The following is an 8,150-nucleotide window of genomic DNA, read 5'->3' as shown; positions in this document are numbered from 1 at the left end:
TCCCATTTAGAAATATACATGGATGGATGTCGATGATAATGCTTAGTGTTGGTGCTTGAGATAGGTGCCGAGATAGTGGTGCTTACTAGATGTGTCTACTAAATGTAAAGCCCATGTGTATATTACAAGTGTTGTGCATGGGCATGGAACTAAAAGTGTGCCTATGTAAAAGCTCCTTCTCGGTGAAAACTCTAACATAATAACATTGCTTTCTTTGACTCTTATTTTTTTGCTTTCTTCATGACTCTTACCATGCATCTTGTGTTTGCCACACCCGTGAATGAGGATTTTGTATCAACTTTGGGTCCATAAACCATTGGAAAATAGTAGATGGGGCCACTCGGCATGTGGGTGAGTACCAACCCACGTTGGTCTCAAAGATACCACCAACCTCATAGAATGATGTGATGAAGGATTGCGAGTAAGCCAACCACCACTACATGATATCAAAGGGTTTCCAGAACCCAATATATGGCATGTCTTTGTTGAAAGTGACCACCCTATGGCCATGCAAGGATTTGACCATGTTAGATGCTAAGTGGGGATGAATGAAGTATCCTTTTAGGAGTTCTCACAAATTCTAAACGCATCTGGGTGTGATTTGGACTATGGATGGGCTCCATAGTAAGGGACCTCAAAATGGCAAGGGACCTATATCTACATTGGGAGCCATGTGGATTGGTACCTCATAGCACGGTGCTCTTGTCTATGCCAAGGATCAATAGGCTGGGGAGTTTGGTCCGTGCCCAATTTAGAGTATGGAATTCTCAACCGCCATTCATAAGCTAAATGAAAGGGAGATTGTCCAATACATTTGTGCATTGCATGGCATACACTTGCATGCCTGGAAACTAATTTCATGTGAAAGGTTTTATTGCTTGCAAGATTTGTATGTCCAGTTTATGGGTAGGAGATACCCTTGTTTGAAAAGCATTTGCTCAATGCTTTGCCCTTGTGTTATCACTACGGGTGATGCCCTTGTTTGAAAAGCAATTGTTCAGTGCTCCACCCTTATGTTATCACTCTATGGGTGATGGATGTGCTCTTTCCCTAATTCTTTAACTTTCTTTAGAGTTTTTTCGTTGCTTTTAGTATTCTCTCAAATGGTAGTTGCTCCTTGGAGTCATTGTTTGATGCCCTTGTTTGAAAAGCATTTGTTCAGTGCTCCACCCTTATGTTATCACTCTATGGGTGATGGATGTGCTCTTTCCCTAATTCTTTAACTTTCTTTGGAGTTTTTTCGTTGCTTTTAGTATTCTCTCAAATGATAGTTTCTCCTTGGAATCATTGTTTGATGCCCTTGTTTGAAAAGCATTTGTTCAGTGCTCCACCCTTATGTTATCACTCTATGGGTGATGGATGTGCTCTTTCCCTAATTGTTTAACTTTCTCTGGAGTTTTTTTGTTGCAATTCTCTCAAATGGTAGTTTCTCCTTGGAATCATACTTTCCCTATATGTGAGGAGTAGTTGTTGTGGTGAGCACTAAGCACCCGGGCACCCCGTAGCTCCCAGTTTAGACACTAGGAGATGGTGGCCAAATGTGGCGAGATGGTTAGGAGATGGCATATTTACATCTTTACAATTAGCTCAGAATTTACATCATTGCATTCAAGCTGTGTTCAACAAATCACAAACCAAAGACCATCTGTCATCTTCTAATGCATAAGAAGATTGTCCCCATGATATCTGATAACCAAGCTGGATACATGCCTCAATCATGGCTTCAGTGGAACAGCCTTTAGGAGACTGTTTCCCAGTATTTCACCCTTTTTAGACCAGATTTTAACTACTGGTCTGGTTCCAACTGGGTTCTCTAAACTTTATGTTTATTTGTACAAGAATTATGCCATTTTTTTTGTTTTTTTGTTTTTTTTTGTTTTTTTGGTGTTGCACATTCAAACTGTAGGCGGACAGATTACAAGTGAGATTGGACCATTTAATGAATTGATTGCCCGGCAACATGCGGCCATTTAATAAATGGAGTGTGGACCCTTTCCACTATTGGGAACAACTTTGCATTTTGCTACTCGTACCATGTGCTGTCGCCTTCTGGCTGTACACTTCTACAATCAAGTTATGCGGCCATACAGTCATACACAGCACCTGTATGCTCATACCCGCTAGCTGCTGGTCATCTACAACCTGTTGTACCAGCTGAAAGTGGCTTCCTTGCATTCTAACACCGACATTGTGAGCATTTGCTGATTCAAGCAATTCGAGCGTGCAAACTCGATCATATTCACGGTTAAGAACTCCTATTGTTTCTTGGTTCTCTGTGTACTTGATCATTAAGGTCTCCTATGTAGCAGCTTCCTGTTTATGGATGCCGATGGAGCATAGCTGCTAGTGACTTGGTGTATGGATGCCGATGGAGCATAGCTGCTTGTGACAAGCCACTGGGGATTTGGGTAAGATGTTAAGGTTGTAGATGTGCACTCTTGGCTACATGGTACATGTGCTGCTTTCACATTCACATGGCTAATACATGCATTGCTTAGTTATGTTGCAAATTTTGGTCTATTGTGTGAGTAAATGCAAAATATGCTTTCCATCTCCTCAAAGTTTTCAAAAAAGGGAAAATTAGTAGTTTTTAGTCCTGCAAAAGCATGATAATGTTCAATTTAGCATGTGTACTGTATATTGTACCTATCCGCACGCTGACATATGGGACCTCCGATTGGTTGTTGAGCTTTTTACATGAACATGAAATGCAGGTCTGCAAACATTCATGGTCCTAAAAGATGATGTACTATGGTGTCATGGAGGCACTGAGGCAGAGAAGTTATATCTGTGAGTATCATAAAACATGTATGTATCTAGGGAACGCTGCAAGTTTGACATGGGTCGCCTTAATGGCAGGCTGTATTAAAAATGGGCTTAGCCATTTATGGAGTGTTTAATTGCTTGAAATGAATGCAAATGGAGGGTTTGTCTCCACATGCTACTGTGTTTGTTATAGTTTAAGATGTGCTAGAAGAGGATGCAAGTAGAATGTGCACTTGCAATTTTGAGGCTTGTGGCAGCATAGGAGTCATGGATAGAGACAGAGGAAATCATGCTTAGATAGCCACTCTAGAGGGAATTCAAAGCTTTTCTTTTGTTTCAACACTTCGGTGGATGCATATTCCAAATGTGGTTTGATTGCTCAAGGACAGGAAGTGGTCTGATGAGTTAGATGAAGCGTAGTGCCCCCGACGACCCGGAGCACCGAGGATCTCCACCACACAAAGACAGATGGCAAACATGACATGCCCTCCCCATAGCTACATCTCCTGCCATGAGGAGGTTTATAGAGTCATGTTTCAGTTTTCACGTCCTTTTTTCAGTTTTTCCATGGCACTGTATACCCATGGTATCATTGTATTATTCACGGTCTCATAGGCCCTCCAGGCTTTTGTAGACGTTAATCTGTCTCTCTCTCTCTCTCTCTCTCTCTCTCACACACTTTTTTTTTTGGTAATATCCAGTGCAGTATATTTATATGCTCATAAATTTACATGATGGGAGGTCTCCGAAATGGAGAATATCCCAAAGATCAAAAACATAAAAAGAAAAGCTCTATGCAAGAAGCATCCATATCACCCTCATGGCAAGCATCATATAAGGATTGCCGCAATGAGGCTCGGAAAGATTCATATGACTTGTGAATCTGCCGACCCAAGTATGCCAAATTATGCTCACTCCAGATTGTCCAAAGAGCCCAATATCTCACCCAAGAGAGAAATAGTGAGTATTGAGACAAAGATCTCATAAATCTGCCAAAGAGCCAGAAATGTTTCCCAAATCTGTGATTTGGGAAACGGAGCCGAAGATAATCTGAAATTGTCCTGAGGAGGATCCTAGAACACAGGCAGTGCCAAAGCAAATGAAGAACAGTCTCTGAAGGAGCCTGATATCTGAGCCAGAATAAAGCCAGTAAACTGCAGTTGCCATCTTGGGACCAAAGCCCAACTTGGTCATGATTTGAGAGATAAAATCCCATTGAACAGTGTCAAATGCCTTAGCAATATCCACCTGCAATATAAGCACATCTTGATGCGAATACTTAGCATATTCAATTGCAGTCAAGGCATTGGATATATTGTCATGGATTTGTCTTCGCGGCACAAACCCATACTGATGAGGATGAAGTCCCGTATCCAGTATCCTGTGAAGCCTATGCACAATCATTTTGGTAATGAGTTTGTAAACTACAGGCATCAAAGTAATAGGCCTCCAATCTGACATATGGTCACACAGATGTTTTTTGGGCACAAGTTTGACTATGCCATGCTTCCAAGAGTGCAGCAACTGATTTTCTTGCCAGGCAACATTGATCATTTGCAAGAGGACATCTTTCAAATCATCCCAAAAAGAAATATAAAATTCCACCGTAAGGCCATCCCAGCCAGGGGACTTGTATTTGCTGAGGTGGAACAATGCATTATCAAGTTCTGTGTCAGTAAAAGATCTCTCCAAGGTAAGAGCTTCATCCATTTCCACTATTCCAGAAACATATTGGAGAAATTCAGTCCTAGCCTCAGTCATTTGATTTGATGGGGAACTAGGAGCGGAGAATAATTTCTGGAAATAATTCTGGCATTCATCTTGGAGATCAAAGAAAGAGTGTGTCCAAGAGCCATCTAACTTCCTTATCCTTAGGCATGAGTTTTTCTTTCGAGTAGCATGCAAGCCCTTAAAAAAGACTTTTGATGAGCAGCCCTTATCCATGAGGGGCTTCATTCTTGCCCTAATCTGCCATTTGTGCAATTTCCTCTGATCATTAACAGTCAATTTAAACTGAGCATGTGAAAGGGAATCCTTTTCTGAATCAGAGAGAGGCCTTAACTGAGAAAATTCAGTCAATTGTTGTACTATCCTTTTTGCCCATTTAACCTCATTCCTCTATTCAGGCATATGCCAGTTGCCATACTCCCTAATGACATTCTGCATACGAGAGACAAAGCTGTCCCAAGCATAATTCATGTCCTCCTGGGCATGCAAAGGCAAGGGATGAATTGCAAGTCTGATCATTTGCTGGAAATAGTGATGTCGGAAATAAGCCTGATTAACATGCAATAATCTACTGGAGAGGGGTGGCAAATCATCCAGAGGCATGCCAAGCTGCAAATTCATCCACAATGGGGCATGATCTGACAAGCCCAATGAGAAATCTATAAGGAGATGAGGGCTAAAATCTGCAAATTGTTGAGGGTAAAACAAATACCATCTGTCAAGCCTTGCCTAGTATGTAGTAAGTGCATTATGATGAAAAGTATATCCAGGCACTGACCCTTGGAGAAGCACCCATAAATCTTCAGCCTGCACAGAAAGAAGCATGCTGTCCCATTTCTGCCTTTCCAATGATAGCATATGAGATCTTAAAGTGGTGTTATTTCTTGGTAGAGGGGAATTATTAAAATCTCCACAGATGAATGCATTGGATCTCCATGGATATCTCCATAAAGAATCCCATAATGAAGCCCTCATGGCAGAGGTCTGGGAAGCATAGACTGATGCAAACTCAAGAATATCACCATTGACATTACATTGTATGACCATCCATCTGCCACTGCTGTCATTGAAGACTAAAAGAGGCTCCAGCTCATGTCTAACCAGTATGCATACACCTGAGTAGGTAGTGGTACCAGCATAATATATATCATAACCGCCAAAATATATATCATAACCGCCAAAATAAACATGATGACCAACCATGGAGTGCTGATTATGCTCTTGCAAACAAACAATGAGAGGCTCTGTACATTGTAGGTAAAGCACTTAAGTGTTTGAGGCATGAAAGAGGTATATACAGCAAAGTATCAGATATAAAAACAAGACATCAGAGAGGCAAAGCCTCTGCCTGCATGGGCTGCATTCCATCATGACCCATGAAAGACATAGCATTATCCCCTTCTTCTGAATCACATATGGGGATGCCCTTCTTCAAAACTGTCATGGCCCTGTGAAAATGGAGCAGGACAAGTGTGGGCATGGTGGTTGCAGAGTCAGAATATGTTATGATTCACATGGGGGGGTGCCCGGACAGTGTTTAAGATGTGTGGACATTCCTAGGTGTGAAGGGGGGAACTAGAAACATTAAGTTTTAATGTTTATTGGAGTTTGCCCCTAGGCCTTAGTGGCCCTAGGAACTTATTAAAGTTGGGGCCCTAGGGATTAAATTGGGGAGGAGTTTTCTCTCTCTTCTCTCTCTCTCTTCCCTTTTTGGGGAATTGTGTAGCAAAAGTGGGAGTTCCTTCATGCGCATGTATTCTAGCGTGGAAAAGCTCAAGAGGAGGAAGGCGGCTGTTTTTCTGTGTGCTGCTGCTGATTTTCTGAGTGTAGATCAGCCGTACAGCACTGTACGGCCAGATCTGTGTAAGCACTCTCTTTCTCTCTCTAGCACAGGCGGCGGGTCTTCTTCTCTCTGCTGGATTCTCTGCGCACAGGGTCTGGACAGACTGTACCAGCAGGTACAACAGCCCGTACCCTACTGTACGACTGCCGTACAGTGTACGGACAGTCAAGTACAGCAAGTACAGTTGCTGCAGGCTGCTGCAGGTGGTGCAAACAGGTGCTGGACAGACTGTTTACTCTGATTCAGGCAGGTACAAGAGTGGACAGCCGGTTGTTTGTGCAAGTACAACTCCTGGCACGTATCCCGAGGCGGTACAGACGGGTACTGTGCTGATTTTCAGATCTGTATTTTTCAAGGACAGCATAAGAGTGGACATCAGGAGGAGGATACAGGCAAGTGCAAGCACACGTGTGAAGTAGGGTTGTGGATTCAAGTGCCTGCAAGCACAGATTGGTGCTGTTGCTTCCTCCAGTGTTGTTTCACGAGCTGAACTTGGTAAGCTCTGTTTCTGTTCATCTATCTCTCTTTCTACTGCTTGATGTCTGTTGCAGATATGTGTTATCTGGCCCTTTGTGAGAGGAGGGGAATGGCAGATTGACAAGGGATTAAGACAGAGATTGGACAGCACATGTATGTTTGAGCTGAGAAGATGTATCATGCACTTGAGTTATGCCAGATGTATGCCCATGGCTGGCCTGCTTTGTGATCTTGGCTGATCAGAGGGAGGCACAGTGTGTTGCTTGAGGACACAGATCTGTGTGCATAGATCCTCTGTGCTGAGAAGGATTTGTGGGCCGTCAGATTGGACTTACAGGTGTAAACTCTTGGCTGGTCTTTGTGTTGTACTCAGCCATCCATATTATTTTAATTGAATAAAGAAATACCGCGAGGGGCGCCAAGCTTTGGGGCCAACAGGTGTCGCTGTGTTTTCAGATTTGGGCACTCTAGCTCCAATCTGTGTTTTGTTTCTCATCTAGACTACAAGTGGACGGGTGATTGCTCCTACCGCACTCTGGTTTTCTATCAGAGGCCGGTTTCAAGGTTCCGTCGCCGGGACCAATCATCAACTTTCTGAAGGGGGTGAGCTCGTGGTTGCTTTGAAGAAAGCCATCGCTGAAAATTCAGCAATCATGTCTGATACAGAGGAAGAGTACTTCTATCATGAAGAAGAAGAGCAAGAGACTTCTCCTGAAAGAGATGTATTTGAGGATATTTTTACAAGAGAACAGGCTGCAGATGTTGAGCCTTATGAGGATGTAACACAGCCAGAAGATGTGCATGGTAAAGAGGATGATGATGCTCGGTTCAAAGATCGCTTGGCTAGTGTTATGGATACTTTTATGCAGCTCACACAGAGTGAGAGATTTGCTGAATTTTTGAGATCTCGCTCAGAGCCCCGCACAGAGCCCCAGAAAAAGAAGAAGAAGGTTCGTTCAAAGAATCTTCCTCAGGGTCATAGTGGTGCCATCCCACAGGAACCATCTTTTGGCCAGTTTCCGAATATGCAGCATGCTTATGGTGCAAACTCTCAAAGTTCCTTCTATGGACAGCCACCTATTCCTCAGCAGAACATGCATCCAGGTTATTTTGGTGGTGGCTCGGTGTTTCAATCCATGATGGGGGTTATCCTCAGGGAGGCATGGGTATGTATGGGCCTTTTGGAGCCAATTTTCAGCCTGGCATGCAAGGGAATATGTATGGTGGTATGCAGTCCGGTATGGCTGGAAATATGTTTGCAGGCATGCAACCTGGGATGCAAGGCAATATGTTTGGTGGCATGCAGCTAGGTATGCATAATGGAATGTATGGAAAC

At 43.1% G+C, this 8,150-nt stretch overlaps 1 long non-coding RNA gene across 1 annotated transcript; it reads left to right on the top strand.

The window, feature by feature from the left end:
- Positions 1-1,977: 1,977 nt before the first annotated feature.
- On the top strand, positions 1,978-2,910 carry LOC147624531 (uncharacterized). Its single transcript, XR_015269155.1, has 2 exons — positions 1,978-2,408; positions 2,715-2,910. It is a non-coding gene; the product is annotated as an uncharacterized LOC147624531 (long non-coding RNA).
- The last annotated feature ends 5,240 nt before the right edge of the window (positions 2,911-8,150 follow it).

The sequence above is a fragment of the Cibotium barometz genome, chromosome 25 (assembly GCF_041138505.1).
Source record: "Cibotium barometz isolate CiBa-2024 chromosome 25, ASM4113850v1, whole genome shotgun sequence".
Classification (NCBI taxonomy): domain Eukaryota; kingdom Viridiplantae; phylum Streptophyta; class Polypodiopsida; order Cyatheales; family Cibotiaceae; genus Cibotium; species Cibotium barometz.
Note: the sequence above shows the minus strand (reverse complement) of the source record. Positions and strands in the feature narration are given on the sequence as shown.